Source organism: Oncorhynchus gorbuscha, unplaced genomic scaffold, assembly GCF_021184085.1.
Source record: "Oncorhynchus gorbuscha isolate QuinsamMale2020 ecotype Even-year unplaced genomic scaffold, OgorEven_v1.0 Un_scaffold_1213, whole genome shotgun sequence".
NCBI classification, from domain to species: Eukaryota; Metazoa; Chordata; class Actinopteri; order Salmoniformes; family Salmonidae; genus Oncorhynchus; species Oncorhynchus gorbuscha.
In genome coordinates, this window is record NW_025746058.1 from 61,349 (window position 1) to 89,024 (window position 27,676).

At 41.0% G+C, this 27,676-nt stretch overlaps 1 pseudogene; it reads right to left on the reverse strand.

Annotated features, from left to right (window-relative positions):
* Positions 1 to 5,207: 5,207 nt before the first annotated feature.
* Positions 5,208 to 23,888, reverse strand: LOC124021800 (annotated as a pseudogene).
* Between the last annotated feature and the right edge of the window lie 3,788 nt (positions 23,889 to 27,676).

Consider the following 27,676-nt stretch of genomic DNA (forward strand, 5'->3'; position numbering starts at 1 on the left):
AGACAGACTGGGCTAAAAGCAACCCACATTGAGCACCGTTTACACCATCAATACGCACAGTGAATCTGAATTACAACCACGGACATTTAGTTGTGGCTGCTGCCAACATTTTCATTTTTTACTATTTTGTCCTCTGGTGGGGAATTGTCAGGATTTGGCCAGGGTTGTTCCGGTTTTAGTAACCGGGTCCTGACAGGTAATATCTTCAGATGAATCACTTAACTATTTGACAATCATTTTGTTCAAATGAAATGAGGCATTTCCTTGTTTACCACAGATAATCTACTGTGGCAATCGACCCTCCACATGTTATGAATGGAAAGGTCATGTTGGTGTCCTTACTTGTATTTCCAATGTATGTCATCCATTAATGAGTAATACATCCATTAATATAATCCATTAATGAGTAATACATCCATTAATATAATCCATTAATGAGTAATACATCCATTAATATAATCCATTAATATAATCCATTAATGAGTAATACATCCATTAATATAATCCATTAATGAGTAATCCATCCATTAATATAATCCATTAATGAGTAATACATCCATTAATATAATCCATTAATGAGTAATACATCCATTAATATAATCCATTAATATAATCCATCCATTAATGAGTAATACATCCATTAATATAATCCATCCATTAATGAGTAATACATCCATTAATATAATCCATTAATGAGTAATCCATCCATTAATGAGTAATACATCCATTAATATAATCCATCCATTAATATAATCCATCCATTAATGAGTAATACATCCATTAATATAATCCATCCATTAATATAATCCATCCATTAATGAGTAATACATCCATTAATATAATCCATCCATTAATATAATCCATCCATTAATGAGTAATCCATCCATTAATATAATCCATCCATTAATATAATCCATTAATGAGTAATACATCCATTAATATAATCCATTAATGAGTAATACATCCATTAATATAATCCATTAATATAATCCATTAATGAGTAATACATCCATTAATATAATCCATTAATATAATCCATCCATTAATGAGTAATACATCCATTAATATAATCCATTAATATAATCCATTAATGAGTAATCCATTAATATAATCCATTAATGAGTAATACATCCATTAATATAATCCATTAATGAGTAATACATCCATTAATATAATCCATTAATATAATCCATTAATGAGTAATACATCCATTAATATAATCCATTAATGAGTAATCCATCCATTAATATAATCCATTAATATAATCCATTAATGAGTAATCCATCCATTAATATAATCCATTAATGAGTAATCCATCCATTAATATAATCCATTAATATAATCCATTAATGAGTAATACATCCATTAATATAATCCATTAATATAATCCATTAATATAATCCATTAATATAATCCATTAATATAATCCATTAATGAGTAATCCATCCATTAATATAATCCATTAATGAGTAATCCATCCATTAATATAATCCATTAATATAATCCATTAATGAGTAATCCATTAATATAATCCATTTAATATAATCCATTAATGAATCCATTAATGAGTAATCCATCCATTAATATAATCCATTAATGAGTAATCCATCCATTAATATAATCCATTAATATAATATATCCATTAATGAGTAATCCATCCATTAATATAATCCATTAATGAGTAATCCATCCATTAATATAATTAATCCATCCATTAATATAATCCATTAATATAATCCATTAATGAGTAATATCCATTAATATAATCCATTAATATAATCCATCCATTAATATAATCCATTAATGAGTAATCCATCCATTAATATAATCCATTAATATAATCCATTAATGAGTAATACATCCATTAATATAATCCATTAATGAGTAATCCATCCATTAATATAATCCATTAATATAATCCATTAATGAGTAATCCATCCATTAATATAATCCATTAATATAATCCATTAATATAATCCATTAATATAATCCATTAATAGTAATCCATCCATTAATATAATCCATTAATATAATCCATCCATTAATATAATCCATTAATATAATCCATTAATGAGTAATCCATCCATTAATATAATCCATTAATGAGTAATCCATCCATTAATATAATCCATTAATATAATCCATTAATATAATCCATTAATGAGTAATCCATCCATTAATATAATCCATTAATGAGTAATCCATCCATTAATATAATCCATTAATGAGTAATCCATCCATTAATATAATCCATTAATGAGTAATCCATCCATTAATATAATCCATTAATATAATCCATTAATGAGTAATCCATCCATTAATATAATCCATTAATGAGTAATCCATCCATTAATATAATCCATTAATGAGTAATCCATTAATATAATCCATTAATATAATCCATTAATATAATCCATTAATGAGTAATCCATCCATTAATATAATCCATTAATATAGTAATCCATCCATTAATATAATCCATTAATGAGTAATCCATCCATTAATATAATCCATTAATGAGTAATCCATCCATTAATATAATCCATTAATATAATCCATTAATTAGTAATAATCCAAATAATATAATATAATCCAAATATAATCCATTAATGAGTAATCCATCCATTAATATAATCCATTAATGAGTAATCCATCCATTAATATAATCCATTAATGAGTAATCCATCCATTAATATAATCCATTAATATAATCCATTAATGAGTAATCCATCCATTAATATAATCCATTAATGAGTAATACCATCCATTAATATAATCCAATTAATCCATTAATCCATTAATATAATCCATTAATATCCATTAATATAATCCATTAATGAGTAATCCATCCATTAATATAATCCATATAATCCATTAATATAATCCATTAATAGTAATCCATTTAATATAATCCATTAATCCATCCATTAATATAATCCATTAATGAGTAATCCACATTAATATAATCCATTAATAGTAATAACCATTAATATAATCCATTAATGAGTAATCCATCCATTAATATAATCCATTAATGAGTAATCCATCCATTAATATAATCCATTAATGAAATAAGTAATCCATCCATTAATATAATCCATTAATGAGTAATCCATCCATTAATATAATCCATTATGATCCTGAGTAATCCATCCATTAATGAGTAATCCATCCATTAATATAATCCATTAATGAGTAATCCATCCATTAATATAATCCATTAATAATCTATGTAAAATGGCCGACTGTGTGTCTTCTTTAGAACCACTAATGTTTTCTGTTCATTGCTTGTAGTCCTTCACCAACACACGATTCAACATAAACAATAGATGCCTATACTTTCCAGTCTCAGCCATGTTTAGCTGAATCAGGTTAGAGGTCAGCCATCTTAAAAACTACCTGTCAGTTTTGCTCTGTTCAACTATTCCATTTATCAGAGTGGAGGAGGAAGGCTTGTGAACTATACTGCCGTTGTATCAGAGTGGAGGAGGAAGGCTTGTGAACTATACTGCCGTTGTATCAGAGTGGAGGAGGAAGGCTTGTGAACTATATTTGGAGTGCCTTTGTATCAGAGTGGAGGAGGAAGGCTTGTGAACTATACTGCCGTTGTATCAGAGTGGAGGAGGAAGGCTTGTGAACTATACTGCCGTTGTATCAGAGTGGAGGAGGAAGGCTTGTGAACTATACTGCCGTTGTATCAGAGTGGAGGAGGAAGGCTTTCCCAACTATTGCCGTTGTATCAGAGTGGAGGAGGAAGGCTTGTGAACTATACTGCCGTTGTATCAGAGTGGAGGAGGATGGCTTGTGAACTATACTGCCGTTGTATCAGAGTGGAGGAGGGACAGTTTAAAACCTATGACATCATTTTTAGTTTATAACCTGTTGTAAACTGTACCATGATCAGTACTCTCGAGAATAAACACTATTGATTGATTTTGAGACTTGCCTCTGTCCATTTTATGTAAATAAGTATCTTAGGAATAGGCAGAGTGTTTAATTGAATTGGTTAAATAAACGTATAGGAATTTAATTCCTTGAACATGATCCTGGGACACACCCGGGCCCGCCCCTTATCACTGACGACTCTCCTTGGCTCTGTTCCCAACTATCCATCTATTCTAGAAAATCATTTGAGAGCAGAGAGAAAGAATACTGTTCCCAACTATTCCATCAAACAGAGTGGGAGGTCTATGTCACAGATGTCATGTCACCTGTTGCTCTGTTCCCAACTATTCCATCTATTCTAGAACTATCATTTGGAGTGCTTGCTGACTCCCATGGTCTATGATGTCACCCACCTCTACCATGTCAGCCTGTTGCTCTGTTCCCAACTATTCCATCTATTCTAGAACTATCATTTGGAGTGCTTGCTGACTCCCATGGTCTATGATGTCACCCACCTCTACCATGTCAGCCTGTTGCTCTGTTCCCAACTATTCCATCTATTCTAGAACTATCATTTGGAGTGCTTGCTGACTCCCATGGTCTATGATGTCACCCACCTCTACCATGTCAGCCTGTTGCTCTGTTCCCAACTATTCCATCTATTCTAGAACTATCATTTGGAGTGCTTGCTGACTCCCATGGTCTATGATGTCACCCACCTCTACCATGTCAGCCTGTTGCTCTGTTCCCAACTATTCCATCTATTCTAGAACTATCATTTGGAGTGCTTGCTGACTCCCATGGTCTATGATGTCACCCACCTCTACCATGTCAGCCTGTTGCTCTGTTCCCAACTATTCCATCTATTCTAGAACTATCATTTGGAGTGCTTGCTGACTCCCATGGTCTATGATGTCACCCACCTCTACCATGTCAGCCTGTTGCTCTGTTCCCAACTATTCCATCTATTCTAGAACTATCATTTGGAATGCTTGCTGACTCCCATGGTCTATGATGTCACCCACCTCTACCATGTCAGCCTGTTGCTCTGTTCCCAACTATTCCATCTATTCTAGAACTATCATTTGGAGTGCTTGCTGACTCCCATGGTCTATGATGTCACCCACCTCTACCATGTCACTCTGAGCTCTATGTCAAGCCTGCTGCTCTGTCAGCCTGTTGCTCTGTCCCCATATATACAGGTGAGTTTTACTATCGTACATCAGTCCAAGATCACATATCATGATGTCCAGTCTGTTCGATAAAATGAAATAAAAACATTGAAAAATAAGTGCTGACAGAGTTGAGGCACATCACTCATGAACCGTAACATTGAGCTTAGACTTTATTTTTGCTCTTGGTTTTATTGAAATATAGCAATATATTGCTGTAACAGACACAGAGCCTTTGTAACCAATCTCTCTCCAGCTGGAACCAAAAGTCTGTCTAGGTCCCTCTGTCCATCACAGACCCAGCTTCTTCTCCATCTCCTCCCTCAGTTTGATCTTCTGGACCTAGGAAAGGACAAACACAGTGGTGATCAACACAGTCTGTGCTGGTATTAATATCATTAACCTGGATAACCTGATCTGTTTAGTGTTGTCATGAAGCCATCCTACCTTTCCAGAGGCAGTCAGTGGATAGCTGTCCACAAACACCACATAGTGGGGGATCTTGAAGTGAGAAATCTGGAACAAGTATAAACAGTTACGCTTCTCGTTCTCACATAAGACATGTTGCCGATGCTTGGTAATGATGGACTGACCGAAAGACTAGTTCAAACGACTTCACCTCAGTGGGATAACCATCTGGTTAAAATGACTTCACCCAGTGGGATAACCATCTGGTTAAAACGACTTCAACCCAGTGGGATAACCATCTGGGTAAAACGTTAACTCAGTGGGATAACTATCTGGTTAAAACAACTTCAACCCAGTGGGATAACCATCTGGTTAAAACGACTTCAACCCAGTGGGATAACCATCTGGTTAAAACGACTTCAACCCAGTGGGATAACCATCTGGGATAACCATCTGTTAAAACGACTTCAACCCAGTGGGATAACCATCTGGTTAAAACGACTTCAACCCAGTGGGATAACCATCTGGTAAAAATGACTTCAACCCGGTGGGATAACCATCAGTGGGATAACCATCTGGTTAAAACGACTTCAGCCCAGTGGGATAACCATCTGGGATAACCATCTGGTTAAAACGACTTCACCTCAGTGGGATAACCATCTGGTTAAAACGACTTCAACCATCTGGTGGGATAACCATCTGGTTAAAACGACTTCAACCCAGTGGGATAACCATCTGGTTAAAACGACTTCAACCCAGTGTGATAACCATCTGGGATAACCATCTGGTTAAAACGACTTCAACCCAGTGGGATAACCATCTGGTTAAAACGACTTCAACTCCAGTGGGATAACCATCTGGTTAAAACGACTAACCAGTGGGATAACCATCTGGTTAAAACGACTTCAACCCAGTGGGATAACCATCTGGGATAACCATCTGGTTAAAACGACTTCAACCCAGTGGGATAACCATCTGGTTAAAACGACTTCAACCTCAGTGGGATAACCATCTGGTTAAAACAGACTTCAACCCAGTGGGATAACCATCTGGTTAAAACGACTTCAACCCAGTGGGATAACCATCTGGTTAAAACGACTTCAACCCAGTGGGATAACCATCTGGTTAAAACGACTTCAAGTGGGATAACCATCTGGTTAAAACGACTTCAGCCCAGTGGGATAACCATCTGGTTAAAACGACTTCAGCCCAGTGGGATAACCATCTGGTTTCAATCCCCAGGTAACCATCTGTTCCTTTCAGTCTAACCATCTGTCCCTTCAACCCAGTGTTTAACCATCTCCTTCAGCTGCTAACAGTCCAGTCCATCCTTCAGTCTGATACAGGCAACCATCTGGGATAACCATCTGTTAAAACCCAACCCAGTGGGATAACCATCTCATCTCTCACAACCAATCACCTGGGATAAATCTGAAAACGACTTCAACCCAGTGGATAACCATCTGGTTAGAATATAATCACCTGGGATAACCATCTGAGAGGTGGACAGGGATAACCATCTGGTTAATATAATCAACCTGGGGAGAACCATCTGGGTAGAACGTGGAACAGGGGATAACCATATAATCATCTGGGGAAAAACTTCAACTCCAGTGGGATAACCATCTGGGAGAGAATATAATCACCTGGGGAGAAAGAGAGTGTGGACCAGGGAGAGAATATAATCACCTGGGGATAACCATCTGAAAACGACTTCAACTCAGTGGGATAACCATCTGGTTAGAGAATATAATCACCTGGGGAGAAAGGGATAACCATCTGGTGGACAGGGAGGAATATAATCACCTGGGGATAACCATCTGAGAACGACTGGACAGGGAGAGAATATAATCACCTGGGGAGAAAGAGAGATGGACAGGGGAGAGAATATAATCACCTGGGATAACCATCTGAAAGAGAACTCAGTGGATAACCAGGGAGAGAATATAATCACCTGGGGAGAAATCTGAGAGGTGGACAGGGGAGAAATATAATCACCTGGGGAGAAATCTGGAGAACGTGGACAGGGAGAGAATATAATCACCTGGGGAGAAATCTGAGAACGGTGGACCAGGGATAACCATCTGGTTAATCACCTGGGGATAAAGGGAGAGGTGGACAGGGAGAGAATATAATCACCATCTGGAAAAAGAGAGGTGGACATCTGGAGAGAATATAATCACCTGGGGAGAAAGAACCCAGTGGGATAACCATCTGGAGAGAATATAATCACCTGGGGAGAAAGAGAGGTGGACAGGGATAAATATAATCACCTGGGGGGAGAAAGAGAGGACTGGACAGGGAGAGAATATAATCACCTGGGGAGAAATCTGAAAACGAGGTGGATAACAGGACCCTTGCAGAGATCTCCTCTCTGCTAATATCACCTGGGGAGAAAGAGAGGTGGACAGGGAGAGAATATAATCACCTGGGGAGAAAGAGAGATGAACAGGACAGGGAGAGAATATAATCACCTGGGAAGAAAGAGAGGTGGACAGGGAGAGAATATAATCACCTGGGGAGAAAGAGAGGTGGACAGGGAGAGAATATAATCACCTGGGGAGAAAGAGAGGTGGACAGGGAGAGAATATAATCACCTGGGGAGAAAGAGAGGTGGACAGGACAGGGAGAGAATATAATCACCTGGGGAGAAAGAGAGGTGGACAGGGAGAGAATATAATCACCTGGGGAGAAAGAGAGGTGGAACAGGGAGAGAATATAATCACCTGGGGAGAAAGAGAGGTGGACAGGACAGAGAGAGAATATAATCACCTGGGGAGAAAGAGAGGTGGACAGGACAGGGAGAGAATATGAACACCTGGGCCTCCTGTACGTTGGGATGGGTGTGGTTCTCACCTGGGCCTCCTGTACGTTGGGATGGGTGTGAAGGAACTTCTCTATCTCAGCAGGGTAGATGTTCTCTCCTCCACGTATGATCATGTCCTTTATACGTCCCACTATACGGCAGTACCCAAACCTGTCCAGACTGGCTATGTCACTGTGGAGACATTAAACAGTTGATGCTGGCGCTCACTTTTCATCTGTTGCTGTCTGGGTCTCTGTTTGTTTCTCTGTGTGTCTTTATCTCTCTCTCCCTCCATCTCTTTCTCTCCATCTCATTTCTTACCCGGTTCTGTACCAGCGGTCTTTGGTGATAGCCTCACTGGTCTTGTCTGGGTCATCCCAGTACTCCAACATAACAGAGTAAGCTCTGATCAGCAGCTCTCCTGGATCCCCCAGAGGAACCACCTCTCCAGAGGACACATCCACCACCTTCGCCTGGCCAGGAGAACACAGGTAGGGTTTCATGTGTGTTTTAAAGAAGGAGGAATATAAACGTTACACATACTGCATGTAGATGAATTAGGACCCTGACATTAGACACATGACTTTCTCTCTCCTCTCTCACACACACACACACACACACACACACACACACACACACACACACACACACACACACACACACACACACACACACACACACACACACACACACACACACACACACACACACACACACACACACACACACACACACACACACACACACACACACACACACACGTCTGGTGTCAGTTAAGGTTTGATACCTCAGCGTGGTTCAGGATACATCCCACGTCTCAGTCTTTAGTTCCTCGTTGTCTCGCGGGAAACCAACAAATGCCGCAGGGCTGTTCTCTGTGGTCCCATAGCCTATCTGATGTTACCAAGGGAGCGTTGTGTTACCCCATACAGATTATAAAGTATATTATACACACACAGACAGAGAAAAAGATGGGAAGGACTTACTATCATATCCTTGACATTCATATCAGTTTTGAGTTTCCTCATGACTTCAGGAGGACAAAGAGACCCACCAGTAAACCCTGGAACACAACAACAGAAATCACAACCATCCTTCCTGGGCACAAATACTATTACTGTATTACTAATACATTATACTACTGCAATCTGCAGTTGAAAAATAAAACAAATTGACACCCCGCCACTGTTTTGGTAAAAATCTGAGGGATGGAGGCAGAGACATGTAACCACTCTCAAATTCATAGAGATATGGATGAAAGGACCAACAATCCATAATGTACAAATGATTGTTTTAGGAGGGCATCAGACCGAGACCATTTAGTCGCATTTTGCGACCCTTTGACTTGGCTGTGGATGTAGAAAAACTGCTGTTCACCTCACTCAAAACTTCTTATTGTTTTGGATAAAATCATGATTTGGTCAAGCAGTACGCCTAAAGTGAATTGAGTCCTGCCATGAAAGTGTCCATTTGACCGGGGCCAGCTGCTGTGATGAGCCAGCCACGCCCTCTCCTTCCAAATATCTATTTAGTGGATGAGAAAAATGCTCTCTTTCAAAATGCAGTTGTGGGAAAAACATAAGTTTTGAAAACATGTTGTTAGTTGAAGAGGGGAAGGGTCTCTGCTTTCTAGGGGTATGATCACTATTTCTCAACCCTCAATATTGAGCGACAGGCACTGTTTTAAACAACATTTCTGTTCTGTCTTTGAGATGCAGAGAGCGTGAGGTACACGTTGGCGCTGAGTCCTAGTAGACTATCACTGGATTGTTTTTAGGGCAATGAATCAATTCCACAGCAATATTCAGTTAGTGATCTAGCTAATGTGTGTTGAGCTTATTTAGTGGTGAATTAGTCCCAAATGAATTAGCCTATTAGCTCGTGCACACAAACATGTAGGCCAATGTATCTCTATTGAGCAAAAACACATCTGACATTTCCAGAGCCCTAGTTTGACAATAAAACAAAACTATAGCAACAGTCGGCTAATTGATGCTTCCCTAAGCCTCGCCCCAGAATTTATGCAACCAATCGCAGCGTTCCAATGCTACTGTGATTAATGAAATGCAGAGCCTTTGAGGATTTTTCTAAATGATTATTTTGTTACATTGTTTGCTAACTCAGCTGGTTAGCTAGCTCTGTCTCATTGACCACCAAACATTGCTAATGCTAGCTAGTTAGCTAGCCACTTTATATAACTTGTTTTCTCTAAATGTATGTAAAGCCAGCTAAGTTTACCATATTATGAATTCAACTCATATCTGTTGTCGACATCAGGATACGATTTGAGAACACTAGTTAGCTCCAAAAGTGGTTAGTAGCTTTGACTGCATGCTGACCGTGACTTCAGACTCATTCAGTGGTTAGCCACACTACAAACCTAATTTGACCAGGTTCCCGTGAAGCATTTCTAATGACAGTCCATCACAACGTATCAGAGAGCTTCCTGATTAGTTATCTGTGTTTAATTTAATTGTGTATTATTTGAAACCATTGTCAGAGGATCTTGTCAGCAGGGGGGGAACTTAGCGAATGGTTTCGGTTGCAGATCAAAATGACCTGAATCATGCATTACTGCTTGGACATGTTTGATTGAAAAAATGTATTTATTTAATCATTCCACCTTTTTAAACCACAGTCAATGACTTTATGAGATGATTATAAAAGGTTTCTATTGGTGCAACCAAATCATGAACTGGTGACACCAACTGAAAACGAAGAGCCTCAAAACATGGTTACTTCAGGTTAAATCAGGGCTCCAGACTAACATTTACAAACATTGGAGTAAAACAGACTATTATTTTTGGTTATCCTGGGGTACGACAGCTGAACTAAGCTGGCATTTGTACGTTATATTATTCAAGAATCAATGGGTACATGAATTTAATATATACAGTATATCACAAAAGTGAGTACACCCCTCACAGTTTTGTAAATATTTGAGTATATCTTTTCATGTGACAACACTGAAGAAATGACACTTTGCTACAATGTAAAGTAGTGAGTGTACAGCTTGTATAACAGTGTAAATTTGCTGTCCCTTCAAAATAACTCAACACAGCCATTAATGTCTAAACCGCTGGCAACAAAAGTGAGTACACCCCTAAGTGAAAATGTCCAAATTAGGCCCAAAGTGTCAATATTTTTTGTGGCCACCATCATTTTGCAGCACTGTCTTAACCCTCTTGGGCATGGAGTTCACCAGAGCTTCACAGGTTGCCACTGGAGTCCTCTTCCACTCTTCCATGACGACATCACAGAGCTGGTGGATGTTAGAAACCTTGCACTCCTCCACCTTCCGTTTGAGGATGCCCCACAGATGCTCAATAGGGTTTAGGTCTGGAGACATGCTTGGCCAGTCCATCACCTTTACCCTCAGCTTCTTTAGCAAGGCAGTGGTCTTCTTGGAGGTGTGTTTGGGGTCGTTATCATGTTGGAATACTGACCTGCGGCCCAGTCCCCTGAAGGGAGGGGATCATGCTCTGCTTCAGTATGTCACAGTACATGTTGGCATTCATGGTTCCCTCAATGAACTGTAGCTCCCCAGTGCCGGCAGGACTCATGCAGCCCCAGACCATGACACTCCCACCACCATGCTTGACTGTAGGCAAGACACACTTGTCTTTGTACTCCTCACCTGGTTGCCGCCCCACACGCTTGACACCATCTGAACCAAATAACTTTATCTTGGTCTCATCAGACCACGGGACATGGTTCCAGTAATCCATGTCCTTAGTCTGCTTCTCTTCAGCAAACTGTTTGCTGGCTTTCTTTTGTGCATCATCTTTAGAAGAGGCTTCCTTCTGGGACGACAGCCATGCAGACCAATTTGATACAGTGAACGGCGTCTGGTCTGAGCACTGACAGTCTTCTTCACATGAAAATATATACTCAAATATTTACAAAAATGTGAGGGGTGTACTCCCTTTTGTGATATACTGTCCAAAAGAATGGATGTAGCAACTGCAAATGACCCCGTTCAGCTTAAACTTTACCACAGCAATTCAGTTTATTTTGATGTATTTCCAGCCATCAAACAACAGTCTACACAAACAAACCTCAAATCTCTCACCAGATTCAACTGATGACAGGTCATAGTTGTGTAGGTCAGGCTGTCCAAGCATGTCAATGTACATGGTAGGAGTTCCGTAGAGGAAATTACACCTGAAACAGAGAACATATAGAGAGGTATTTAGTGTATTATAGAGGTTCATTCTCAATGTGCTCAGTGGCAGCTATTTATATTATTCTTATTACAACAGACAGACATTAAAATATCTCGATTGTGAGTCTCCAGGATGTGTAAGTCTTTTAAGGAAGAGGTTCCTAAACTTTACTACCTTTCATTCTGAATGGCCTCCAGGTTGGCACGGCTGTCGTACCCAGCAGAGGGGAAGACCAGGGTGATGCCATGCAGTGCCATGCACATCCCTCCGATCACTGAGCCTATGCAGTGGTACAGAGGAACAGGAACACACGCTCTTATAGGCTGAGGGGGAATCAAAAAGAGCAGAGGTTACATGAGAAAAGTAGAGAGAAACAGAGAGAGACAGAGACACAGAGAGAGAGAAACAGAGAGAAAGAGACACAGATGGAGAAAGAGACACAGAGAGAGAGAGTCACAGAGAGAGACACAGAGGGAGAGAGAGGGCCACAGAGAGAGAGAGAGGGTGACAGAGGGAGGGCGACAGAGAGAGAGAGGGCCAGAGAGAGAGAGAGAGGGCGACAGAGAGAGAGAGGGCCAGAGAGAGAGAGAGAGAGGGCCAGAGAGAGAGAGAGAGAGGACAGAGAGAGAGAGAGAGGGCCACAGAGAGAGAGAGGGAGAGAGAGAGAGAGAGAGGGCCAGAGAGAGAGAGAGAGAGAGAGAGAGAGAGAGAGAGAGCCCCAGAGAGAGAAAGAGGGCCACACAGAGAGAGAGATAATAATAGTCTCATGTCTCCACTGACCTTCCAGTTGAATCCCAGACGTAGACCCACAAAATAGGCGTTGTTGACGATGTTGTGGTGGGAGAGGGTGGCACCTTTAGGACTTCCTGTTGTTCCCTAGAGACCAGTAGACATCAGACAGACTAATACTGTTGTTCCCTACAGACCAGTAGACAGACAGACTAATACTGTTGTTCCCTACAGACCAGTAGACAGACTAATACTGTTGTTCTCTACAGAACAGTAGACAGACAGACAGACTAATACTGTTGTTCCACAGAACAGTAGACAGACAGACAGACTAATACTGTTGTTCCCTACAGAGAGACAGACAGAGACAGACCAGTAGACAGACAGACAGACTAATACTGTTGTTCTCTACAGACCAGTAGACAGACTAGACAGTAGACATCAGACAGACTAATACTGTTGTTCCCTACAGACCAGTAGACAGACAGACAGACTAATACTGTTGTTCTCTACAGACCAGTAGACATCAGACAGACTAATACTGTTGTTCCCTACAGACCAGTAGACATCAGACAGACTAATACTGTTGTTCCCTACAGACCAGTAGACATCAGACAGACTAATACTGTTGTTCCCTACAGACCAGTCAGACAGACTAATACTGTTGTTCCCTACAGACCAGTAGACAGACTAATACTGTTGTTCTCTACAGACCAGTAGACATCAGACAGACTAATGCTGTTGTTCCCTACAGACCAGTAGACAGACTAATACTGTTGTTCCCTACAGACCAGTAGACATCAGACAGACTAATACTGTTGTTCCCTACAGACCAGTAGACAGACTAATACTGTTGTTCCCTACAGACCAGTAGACATCAGACAGACTAATACTGTTGTTCCCTACAGACCAGTAGACATCAGACAGACTAATACTGTTGTTCCCTACAGACCAGTAGACATCAGACAGACTAATACTGTTGTTCCCTACAGACCAGTAGACATCAGACAGACTAATACTGTTGTTCCCTACAGACCAGTAGACAGACTAATACTGTTGTTCCCTACAGACCAGTAGACATCAGACAGACTAATACTGTTGTTCTAAGACCAGTATCTAATACTGTTGTTCCCTACAGACCAGTAGACAGAGACAGACTAATACTGTTGTTCCCTACAGACCAGTAGACATCAGACAGACTAATACTGTTGTTCCCTACAGACCAGTAGACAGACAGACTAATACTGTTGTTCCCTAGACAGACTAATACTGTTGTTCCCTACAGACCAGTAGACAGACTAATACTGTTGTTCCCTACAGACCAGTACAGACAGACTAATACTGTTGTTCTCTACAGACCAGTAGACATCAGACAGACTAATACTGTTGTTCCCTACAGACCAGTAGACAGACAGACTCAGACAGACTAATACTGTTGTTCCCTACAGACCAGTAGACAGACTAATACTGCTACAGACCAGTAGACATAATACTTATTCTATAGACCAGTAGACAGACATTACTAATATGTTGTTCCCTACAGACCAGTAGACAGACAGACAGACTAATACTGTTGTTCTCCAGGGGACCAGTAGACATCAGACAGACTAATACTGTTGTTCCATTACAGACAGACTAATACTGTTGTGTCCCTATAGACGTGCGTGCGTGCAGACAGACTAATACTGTTGTTCCCACAGACCAGTAGACTCAGACAGACTAATACTGTTGTTCCCTACAGACCAGTAGACATCAGACAGACTAATACTGTTGTTCCCTACAGACCAGTAGACATCAGACAGACTAATACTGTTGTTCCCTACAGACCAGTAGACAGACAGACAGACTAGTTGTTCTCTACAGACCAGTCATCAGACTTCTTTTTCAAGACCAGTAGAGACCTAATATGTGAACTGTATGTTGATGGGACAGACTAATACAGTTTGTTCTGCAGACCTGTAGCTCCTGGTGGTGCTGTCTGTTTCCAGCCTAATCACATCCTCTACATGTACAGTTGTTCCCTACAGACTGTCAGCTGTCTGTTGTTCACTACAGACCAGTAGACATCAGACAGACTAGTCTGACCAGTAGACAGACACAGACTAATACTGTTGTTCCCTAGTAACATGACCAGTAGACAGACAACAGACAGACTAATACTGTTGTTCTTACAGACCAGTAGACATCAGACAGACTACAGACACAGACAGACTAATACTGTGACCAGTAGACAGACAGACTAATACATTACAGTAACATCACAGACTAATACAATGACCCTTACATTACCAGTAACATCAATGACAGTAACACAATGACCATTACATTACAGTAACAGACCAGTAACACAATGACTAGTACATTACAGTAACATTACAGTAACATTACAGCAACACAGACAGACCAATACATTGACAGAACATCAGACAGACTGTTGTTCCCTCAGACCAAGACATCAGACAGACTAATGTTGTTCCCTACAGACCAGTAGACAGACAGACAGACTAATACTGTTGTTCTACAGACCAGTAGACATCAGACAGACTAATACTGTTGTTCCCTACAGACCAGTAGACATCAGACAGAACTCAGGTTCCCTATCCAGACCAGTAGACTAATACTGTTGGCTGGGCTCCCTGCCTGTGCCATTAAACCCCTTCAACTCTATCCAGACCAGTAGACGGAGCAGACAGACTGGTGTTCCCTTCCCAGTAGACAGACAGACAGACTAATCTGTTGTTCTCACCCAGTAGACATCAGACAGACTAATACTGTTCCTCAGACACTGGCTTCCAGTTTGTTCTCTACAGACCAGTAGACAGACAGACAGACTAATGCTGTTGTTCCCTATAGACCAGTAGACAGACTAGACAATACTGTTGTTCCCTACAGACCAGTAGACAGACAGACAGACAGACTAATGCTGTTGTTCCCTATAGACCAGTAGACAGACAGACAGACTAATACTGTTGTTCCCTACAGACCAGTAGACAGACAGACAGACTAGACCAGTACAGACAGAATACTGTTGTTCCCAGTAGACAGACCAGTAATACTGACAGACAGTAGACAGACAGACAGACTAATACTGTTGTTCCCTACAGACCAGTAGACATCAGACAGACTAATACTGTTGTTCCCTACAGACCAGTAGACATCAGACAGACTAATGCTCAGACATAAATAATGAATACCTGTTGATGTGTTTTGTGTGTCGGTGACAATGACATACTGTGTTAATAATGTATTGATATGATGTGTGAGCTGTGCAGTCCAGTCTGGCCTGCCAGGGGGCGCTGCACTGCAGCTGATCCTGTTCTTCCATTACCCAGTCAAAACTGTTGTGTGTGGCCTGTGCAATGGTGGAACAAACTCCCTGCGTGCGTGTATGGACAGATTTCCCAGACACAATTAAGCCTAGTCCAATGGAGATCACTATGGAAAGTGCTTCTTTGTCCAAGACTTGGTTTAATCTGTGTCCAGGAAATCAGCCGTAATGAATTCTTCTTCTTCTTTCAACAGGAGACCTGGATGTGAACTGTATGTTGATGGGGTCTATTGAAGGACAGTTTGTCTGCAGGTCCTGCAGCTCCTGGTGGTGCTGTCTGCTTCCAGCCTGCATCACATCCTCTACATGTACAGTCCCTGTCTGTCTGCTGTCTGTCACAATCACCATACACAGGTCTGGTAGTCTGGCAGGAGGAACACAGTAGGTTAACATTACAGTAACACAATGACCGTTAAATTACAGTAACATTACAGTAACACAATGACGTTACATTACAGTAACACAATGACCGTTACATTACAGTAACATTACAGTAACATTACAGTAACACAATGACCGTTACATTACAGTAACACAATGACCTTACATTACAGTAACATTACAGTAACATTACAGCAACACAATGACCGTTACATTACAGTAACATTACAATAACACAATGACCGTTACATTACAGTAACATTGCAGTAACACAATGACCGTTACATTACAGTAACATTACAGTAACACAATGACCGTTACATTACAGTAACATTACAGTAACACACTGCCCGTTACATTACAGTAACACAATGACCGTTACATTACAGTAACATTACAGTAACACAATGACCTTACATTACAGTAACACAATGACCGTTACATTACAGTAACATTACAGTAACACAATGACCGTTACATTACAGTAACACAATGACCGTTACATTACAGTAAAATTACAGTAACACAATGACCGTTACATTACAGTAACACAATGACCATAACATTACAGTAACACAATGACAGTTACATTACAGTAACACAATGACAGTTACATTACAGTAACACAATGACAGTTACATTACAGTAACACAATGACCATTACATTACAGTAACACTGTCAGTAATATTACAGTAACATAATGACCATGACAGTAATATTACAGTAACACAATGACCGTTACATTACGGTAACATTACAGCAACACAATGATAGTAACATTAGTTACATTACAGTAACACAATGACCGTTACATTACGGTAACATTACAGCAACACAATGATAGTAACATTAGTTACATTACAGTAACACTGTCAGTAATAATACAGTAACACAATGACCATTACATTACGGCAACATTACGGCAACATTATAGTAACAGCCTTCATTAGGTCCTCTACTGACATTATGACATCTTAACTGACTTGTCTAGTTAAATAAAGGTAAAATAAAAAACACAGATACTGAGGTTCCATTTACAGGTAAATAGACATCCACCGGTGGTAATATTTCTTATTCAGAGTCGATCCAGCAGAGTTGCTGTGTTCCCTTCTACTGTGTTTCACATTAGCCAATAATTCTAATACACCATTTCTGATATACAGTATCACATGCCTTACTTTTATGTTTCTGCATCAGTAAAAGCAGGAAGTGAATCACCTATGTCTCTACTTCCTTTCAATTAGGCTGGTTTGGATTTGTCCCTGACCAAAATGGCTGCCATTATCATACCATTCAGGAACTTTGAGGGTTTATGACATAGCCCTTCTAGTAATTTAATGGGATCTCTACTATGGCTATAAATATGTTAGCCACAGACCACATATCTGTTCAGGGTTCTATATCTATGATGTTAGCTATCCTGCTAGGTACTTGTTTACTTCATGGTGCAGTAATACAATATGTCTGTTGACGCAGTCATGATGCAGTAGTACAATATTAACATACCTGTCTGTTGACTCAGTCATGATGCAGTAGTACAATATTAACATACCTGGAGCTCCTAAAGACCCCTGACTCTGCTGTGTCCATCTCTGGGCAGATCTGTCTCAGCATGTCACAGAACCTCTGGGTCTTAAACTGGGTGGGACACACCACAGCTTTACACTGCACCTACAGAGACAGAGATAACAGAACCTCTGGGTCTTAAACTGGGAAGGACACACCACTGCACCTACAGAGACAGAGATAACAGAACCTCTGGGTCTTAAACTGGGTGGGACACACCACTGCACCTACAGAGACAGAGATAACAGAACCTCTGGGTCTTAAACTGGGTGGGACACACCACTGCACCTACAGAGACAGAGATAACAGAACCTCTGGGTCTTAAACTGGGTGGGACACACCACTGCACCTACAGAGACAGAGATAACAGAACCTCTGGGTCTTAAACTGGGTGGGACACACCACTGCACCTACAGAGACAGAGATAACAGAACCTCTGGGTCTTAAACTGGGTGGGACACACCACTGCACCTACAGAGACAGAGATAACAGAACCTCTGGGTCTTAAACTGGGTGGGACACAGACAGCACCAGGGTCAGGATCAGTTCAGCTATTCATTCAGTCTATCCAGGAAGTGTAAAACAACACTACTGGATAAGAACAAACCTTCCCCAGGGTGAACTCCAGCTCCTTCAGCTGATAGGCTGGGTTTATCGACACCTGTAGAGATTAGAACAATACTTTAATATTAGGACCAATAGATCCTAACAGGTAATACATGTTCATTTTAGAATCTAATATAATATCTCATCTTCACCAGTATGATGCCGGCCTTGGCTGTGGCGAACTGAAACAGGATCCAGTGGTATGTGTTGGGCCCCCAGACTCCTAGTCTGTCCCCTCTCTTCAGACCCAGGGCCAGGAGACCTGCAGCGGCCTGGTCAACCTGGGGAGGAGGGAGACCATGACCCAGGAAGTAATATACAGGAGGATATCCCGATATGTAAAGGCATTCTGCAGTTTGTGTTTATGAATATGTGTATAAATGGAATGGAATATATTATTACAAAGTTGTTTATACGTCTCTGTTGTTACACCATGGATGTCCTAGTTAGCAGGCCTCAGGGTGTTACACCATGGATGTCCTAGTTAGCAGGCCTCAGGGTGTTTCACCATGGATGTCCTAATTAGCAGGCCTCAGGGTGTTACACCATGGATGTCCTAGTTAGAAGGGTGTTTCACCATGGATGTCCTAGTTAGCAGGCCTCAGGGTGTTAACCATGGATGTCCTAGTTAGCAGGCCTCGGGGTGTTTCACCATGGATGTCCTAGTTAGCAGGCCTCAGGGTGTTACACCATGGATGTCCTAGTTAGCAGGCCTCGGGTGTTACACCATGAATGTCCTAGTTAGCAGGCCTCAGGGTGTTTCACCATGGATGTCCTAGTTAGCAGGCCTCAGGGTGTTTCACCATGGATGTCCTAGTTAGCAGGCCTCAGGGTGTTACACCATGGATGTCCTAGTTAGCAGGCCTCAGGGTGTTACACCATGGATGTCCTAGTTAGCAGGCCTCAGGGTGTTACACCATGGATGTCCTAGTTAGCAGGCCTCAGGGTGTTACACCATGGATGTCCTAGTTAGCAGGCCTCAGGGTGTTTCACCATGGATGTCCTAGTTAGCAGGCCTCAGGGTGTTACACCATGGATGTCCTAGTTAGCAGGCCTCAGGGTGTTTCACCATGGATGTCCTAGTTAGCAGGCCTCAGGGTGTTTCACCATGGATGTCCTAGTTAGCATATCTCAGGGTTAATAAGTTACACCATGGATGTCCTAGTTAACCACCTCAGGGTGTTTCACCATAATGTCCTAGTTACTATTTCGGTGTTACACCAATGTCAGATAGCACCTGACACATAATGTCTATGTTACTATTTGGGTAAACACCATGGATGCCTAGACAGCAGGCCTCAGGGTGTTACACCATGGATGTCCTAGTTAGCAGGCCTGGGTGTTTCACCATGGATGTCCTAGTTAGCAGGCCTCAGGGTGTTACACCATGATGTCCTAGTTATGGCCTCAGGGTGAACCATGGATGTCCTAGTTAGCAGGCCTGGGTGTTACACCATGGATGTCCTAACTGGGGAGAAGGTGTTTCACCATGGATACTGACACATAATAGTTCTGTTACTATTTGGTAAACCACCAATCAGATGCACTGACACATAATAGTTATGTTACTATTTGGTAAACCACCAATCAGATGCACTGACACATAATAGTTATGTTACTATTTGGTAAACCACCAATCAGATGCACTGACACATAATAGCTATGTTACTATTTGGTAAACCACCAATCAGATGCACTGACAGATCGTCCTGCTGAATGTGCTTTGAGTGGGAACAGAGGTAACAGCCTAACAATGATCTCTAGATATGATGAAATAGATTAGAAGAGAGGGTGGATGAAAGACCTACATCCTCCTGAAACTGGGAGAAGGTCTTACGGACTCCATCCTGCAGGAACACCAGGGCCTCTCTGTGGGGCCAGCGGTCAGCTGCCGCCTGCAAACTCTGACCCACCGTCTGGCCCAGCAGGGACACTGAGGAGGCCCCATGGACGTAGCTGAAGCTCTGCCCTGGGACCAGGGGGGGACTGTCCACATGGAGGGATCTGTTGAGGGACATGGGTTGGTACACAGAGACATGGGTTGGTACAGAGAGATGGGTTGGAACAGAGAGAGATGGGTTGGAACAGAGAGAGATGGGTTGGAACAGAGATATGGGTTGGAACAGAGAGAGATGGATTGGAACAGAGAGAGATGGGTTGGAACAGAGAGAGATGGGTTGGAACAGAGAGAGATGGGTTGGAACAGAGAGATGGGTTGGAACAGAGAGAGATGGATTTGAACAGAGAGATGGGTTGGAACAGAGACAGAGAGAGATGGGTTGGAACAGAGAGATGGGTTGGAACACAGAGAGATGGGTTGGAACAGAGAGAGATGGATTTGAACAGAGAGATGGGTTGGAACAGAGAGAGATGGGTTGGAACAGGGAGATGGGTTGGAACAGATGGGTTGGAACAGAGAGATGGGTTGGAACAGAGAGAGATAACAGAGAGAGTAACAGAGAGAGATGGGTTGGAACAGAGAGACATGGGTTGGAACAGAGAGAGATGGGTTGGAACAGAGAGAGATGGGTTGGAACAGAGAGAGATGGGTTGGAACAGAGAGAGATGGGTTGGAACAGAGAGAGATGGGTTGGAACAGAGAGAGATGGGTTGGAACAGAGAGACATGGGTTGGAACAGAGAGATGGGTTGGAACAGAGAGACATGGGTTGGAACAGAGAGAGATGGGTTGGAACAGAGAGAGATGGGTTGGAACTAGAGGTCGACCGATTAATCGGAATGGCCAATTAATTAGGGCCGATTTCAAGTATTCATAACAATCTGAAATTTTTTGACACCAATTTTTATTTATTTTCAATGACGGGCTGACAAGGTGAAAATCTGTCGTTCAGTTAACCCACCGTTCCCAGGCCGTCATTGACAATAAGAATGTATTCTTAACTGACTTGCCTAGTTAAATAAAGTTATACAAAAATATATGTATTTTTTTTAAATCGGCAAATCAACGCCCAAAAATACCGATTTCCGATTGTTATGAAAACTTGAAATCGGCCCTAATTAATTGGCCATTCCGATTAATCAGTCGACCTCTAGTCTGAATACTAGTCAAGACACATACAGGCCATCAGGTCCATACAGTTGACGGATCATACCGATCACTGCAACTGTAATTGACTACATTGAAATGGGATTGACCCCAACTACTGGTGTGCTCTATAGGTCTGAATGACAAAATGTCATCTACAATCTATGTCAGAGGTCAGAGGTGGGCTTTAGAAAGGAAACAACTTGCAAAATGACAGAAATAATCCAGCTCGTCTGTTTATGTCTGACAATGTGAAGAGAGCTGACCTACCTACAGCACCAGGTTGGGTTCCCAGGTGTCCATGTCTTCTGTAGTGAGGAGACCACCTGTAGAGGTTGTAACACAGCCCTTCTAGAGAACACACTGAGCTGTCTGAGGTGAGTTGCCCTGGACCTCAGTAGAGAGGAGCTGATCCACACCGCTGACATGGCCTCAGTCAGCTCTGAAAATAACACCCGATTTATTATGTTCTGAACCCATTTAGACCCTTGTTAAAAATGTTGGCTTAAAATCTTCCTAGAAGTCAGAAAAACATGAGAAGGGACATGTACAAATGCAGAGTTTGGGCATTTTATTAAGTCTTTATTCATATTATAAAATGATTTAATTAATTTGTCCATGTGGTTTCTATTAAGAGGCACTTATTAATGTAACAGGTTTTTGAAATTCAATATTGATGCACAATTCCTATGTAAAATATCAAAGGAAAGCAAAAGGCACTCTATTCGTGGAATGACCCATCTAGAATCTAGAAAGTCGATGACCATTGAAATGCATTGGGTTTTAAGCTAATATTGGTTGCAGTACAACAAGTATGAATAGTATCAAACAGGAACCTGCACATTCTGAAGTTGGATAAGTTTTGATAACGTATGTGCTTTCAGCAGGCACATGACAAATAAGTGTCAGATTTCCCGCAAGCACATTAATAAGAAGTATGTCGAATTTCTAAAGCAGTTCTTGCTTTAAGCAAGCGCATCTATCTCAAATCATTTGCGGTTGTATAGCAAATTTACTGTGAACATTTACTTCTGAATAACACGTCATTACAAAATAGATGACTCGCACTTTTTCTTATTTTGCCTTGGTAATGGGTAGGCTTTCATCGCTAGGTCGTTACACACAACTTCCATGCTGCTTTGAAAACTCTTGTTAGACTGCAGAATAGACAAACAAAAACGTTTTACTTGGCCCAATTAACGTGTCACTGGGGAATAATCATCATTTCATTTAGTGTTTGTTATTTGAGCCATCTGGCTCGACATCTTACTGTAACATTAGGAGTTAATACACCGTACTGGCACTGGTTTATATGATTCAATTAACGATCTCAAAACGTTTCTGTTACATCAAATCTCTGTTAGGCTTCATCATCATGTCCCATCACGAACGACAATCAAAAAATGTAACTAAGGTTTGATAATCTCTGACCGACGCGATTTACAAATTTACAGATTTAGAAATCAATCACTCTGGAATTGTAGATATTTGAATAATACCGCTGTCTGCGCCCTATCATCTCTGCATGATAAACTATTGTAACTTTTCTGAACATATCCTTACAATAAATTACATAATGTGCTCTAATTTAAGAAAACTTTTCTCCGATCTTTTCAAGTATAACATAAGTTTCCCTACCAGAAAACACGCGATACCGTAAAGTGTTGTGTATTCGCGCACATAAATTCAGGAGGAAACTGAAGAACGGATGGCTGAACGGTGTTTATGTTTGACCGCGTTTTGGAAGTGTCCGCTCACTTGCCCGCAGTGACTTTCCTGGTACAACCTGTTACGGAACACGACGTGCGCAATCTGCTTGCGCATGTCCTGAATGCGCATATCCAACATAAATACCCAGCTGTCAAGGCGGATAAATTAAAATGTCTTTATTTTCTGGCTAGGAAGCAAGCTATTTTATTCTTTGGAATACGTTTTTGGAAGCTATTGTCCACATCACTGTTATTAAGAGTTTTCTACAACTCTAACTTTGTAGTCTGATGCTATTTACAGAAATCGATTAGGCTCAAATCAAATGTATTTATAAAGCCCTTCTTACATCAGCTGATATCTCAAAGTGCTGTACAGAAACCCAGCCAGAAAACCCCAAACAGCAAGCAATGCAGATGAAGAAGCACCTAAACTACGCTAAATTGTTTTGCAAGCTATTTTTAAGTTAGCTCGATTCTTCTGTATAGAGACATCGCTAGCTGGCATAATCATTAGACAAGAAATCCTTGCTAAGACCGAGCAACTGACATAAGTCCCATGATTTATTGATCACCCAGTTATATCTGTAGTTTTTGTAGAAGCACGACTGAAGTAGAAAATAATTTGTTTAGCTTTTGCATTGCCTGCATTCTTTGAATCTGTACTGTACTTTGATTAAAGTAAAGCCCCGTCTAAAACCATTTACAATTGTCTGTCCCCACTCCCAGTTAGACGGGGTACCTACGAGCGTCATTCTGCTTCACAATGTCCTGGGGTACGTAAAGTAGTGATTGTACATCACGCTGTAACACATACAGTGTGGCGAAAGTATTCGGCCCCCTTGAACTTTGCGACCTTTTGCCACATTTCAGGCTTCAAACATAAAAATATAAAACTGTATTTTTTTTGTGAAGAATCAACAACAAGTGGGACAGCTACAAGCTCAAATAGGTGTACTGCTTATAAATGTGATATGCCGTGGTTATAAATGTATTAGGAACGTGGAAAGATACTACGCCTTGCAAAATAGTATTCATACCCCTTTGTATGTCCTTCCTGTCCTGCAGCTCAGTTCAGTAGCTCTGATGTGTCTGGGGTGTTTAATACATCATCCACAGCATAATGATTATCTTGGCCAGTGCTCAAAGAGGTATCCAAGGGTGATTGGTTTTTGTTACCCATCTACCAATCCCTGCTCTTCTTTATAAATGCTTTCAAAAAGCTCCCTGGTCTTTGTAGTTGAATCTGTGCTTGAAATGTAGTACTTGACTGAGGGACCTTCCAGATGTTGTATATATGGGGGACAGAGGAAGGGTTAGTCAATCAATTATCTTGTCAAGCCCTTTTATTTCACACAGAGTCCATGTAACTTATTATGTGATTTGTTAAACCACATTTGACTCTCAAACTAATTGAGGTTTTCCTGGACAAAGGGGCTGAATACTTCTGCAATGACTATATTTGAATCATGTTCATTTTTATTACTCTTAAAAGATAAAACATGTTTTCTTCCACTTTAACATTAGAGTATTTTGAGTAGATTGTTGACCAAACTAATACAGTTAAATCAATTTTAATTCCACTTTGTAACACAGTAAAATGTGAAGAAATGAATCCTTTAGCAAGACATTGTATACAGAGAGAATGTACTGAGCAAATGTCAAATTGGCTTTTTACCAAATTACCGTACAACAGACCATGTATTCACCCTGCACACCCTAATTGACAACCAAACAAACCAAAACAAAGGCAAAGTCTTCTCATGCTTTGTTGATTTCAAAAAAGCCTTCGACTCAATCTGGCATGAGGGTCTGCTATACAAACTGATGGAAAGTGGTGTTGGGGGTAAAACATACGACATTATAAAATCCATGTACACAAACAACAAGTGTGTGGTTAAAATTGGCCAAAAACACACATTTCTTTACACAGGGTCGTGGGGTTAGACAGGGATGCAGCTTAAGCCCCACCCTCTTCAACATATATATCAACAAATTGTCGCGGGCACTAGAAAAGTCTGCAGCACCCGGCCTCACCCTACTAGAATCTGAAGTCAAATGTCTGCTGTTTGCTGATGATCTGGTGCTTCTGTCACCAACCAAGGAGGGCCTACAGCAGCACCTAGATCTTATGCACAGATTCTGTCAGACCAGGGCCCTGACAGTAAATCTCAGTAAGACCAAAATAATGGTGTTCCAAAAAAGGTCCAGTCACCAGGACCACAAATACAAATTCCATCTAAACACTGTTGCCCTAGAGCACACAAAAAACTATACATACCTTGGCCTAAACATATTTATCAGTGCCACAGGTAACTTCCACAAAGCTGTGAACGATCTGAGAGACAAGGCAAGAAGGGCATTCTATGCCATCAAAAGAAACATACATTTCAACATACCAATTAGGATTTGGCTAAAAATACTTGAATCAGTCATAGAGCCCATTGCCCTTTATGGTTGTGAGGTCTGGGGTCCGCTCACCAACCAAGATTTCACAAAATGGGACAAACACCAAATTGAGACTCTGCACGCAGAATTCTGCAAAAATATCCTCAGTGTACCATGTAAAACACCAAATAATGCATGCAGAGTAGAATTAGGCCGATACCCACTAATTATCAAAATCCAGAAAAGAGCCGTTAAATTCTATAACCACCTAAAAGGAAGCGATTCACAAACCTTCCATAACAAAGCCATCACCTACAGAGAGATGAACCTGGAGAAGAGTCCCCTAAGCAAGCTGGTCCTGGGGCTCTGTTCACAAACACACCCTACAGAGCCCCAGGACAACAGCACAATTAGACCCAACCAAATCATGAGAAAACAAAAAAATAATTACTTAACACATTGTAAAGAATTAACAAAAAAACAGAGCAAACTAGAATGCTATTTGGCCCTAAACAGAGAGTACACAGTGGCAGAATACCTGACCACTGTGACTGACCCAAAATTATGGAAAGCTTTGACTATGTACAGACTCAGTGAGCATAGCCTTGCAATTGAGAAAGGCCGCCGTAGGCAGACATGGCTCTCAAGAGAAGACAGGCTATGTGCTCACTGCCCACAAAATGAGGTGGAAACTGAGCTGCACTTCCTAACCTCCTGCCCAATGTATGACCATATTAGAGAGACATATTTCCCTCAGATTACACAGATCCACAAAGAATTCGAAAACAAATCCAATTTTGAAAAACCCCCATATCTACTGGGTGAAATTCCACAGTGTGACATCACAGCAGCAAGATGTGTGACCTGTTGCCACGAGAAAAGAGCAACCAGTGAAGAACAAACACCATTGTAAATACAACCCATATTTATGCTTATTTATTTTATCTTGTGTCCTTTAAAACCATTTGTACATTGTTCAAACACTGTATATATATATAATATGACATTTGTAATGTCTTTACTGTTTTTAAACTTCTGTATGTGTAATGTTTACTGTTAATTTTTGTTGTTTTTCACTTTATATATTCACTTTGTATGTTGTCTACCTCACTTGCTTTGGCAATGTTAACACATGTTTCCCATGCCAATAAAGCCCTTGAATTGAATTGAATTGAGAGGTACACAGGGCGGTGGAAACAGAGAAGGATGGGTTGGTGGACATTACCCATGACCTGTCAATACAATACTGGAGTTAGTCAAACATCAGGGGAAACCCCTGCATCCCTGACCCTAACCCGACCTCCCGTGGACCCTAACCCGACCTCCTGTGGGCCCTAACCCGACCTCCTGTGGACCCTAACCCGACCTCCTGTGGACCCTAACCCGACCTCCTGTGGACCCTAACCCGACCTCCTGTGGACCCTAACCCGACCTCCTGTGGACCCTAACCCGACCTTCTGTGGACCCTGACCCGACCTCCTGTGGACCC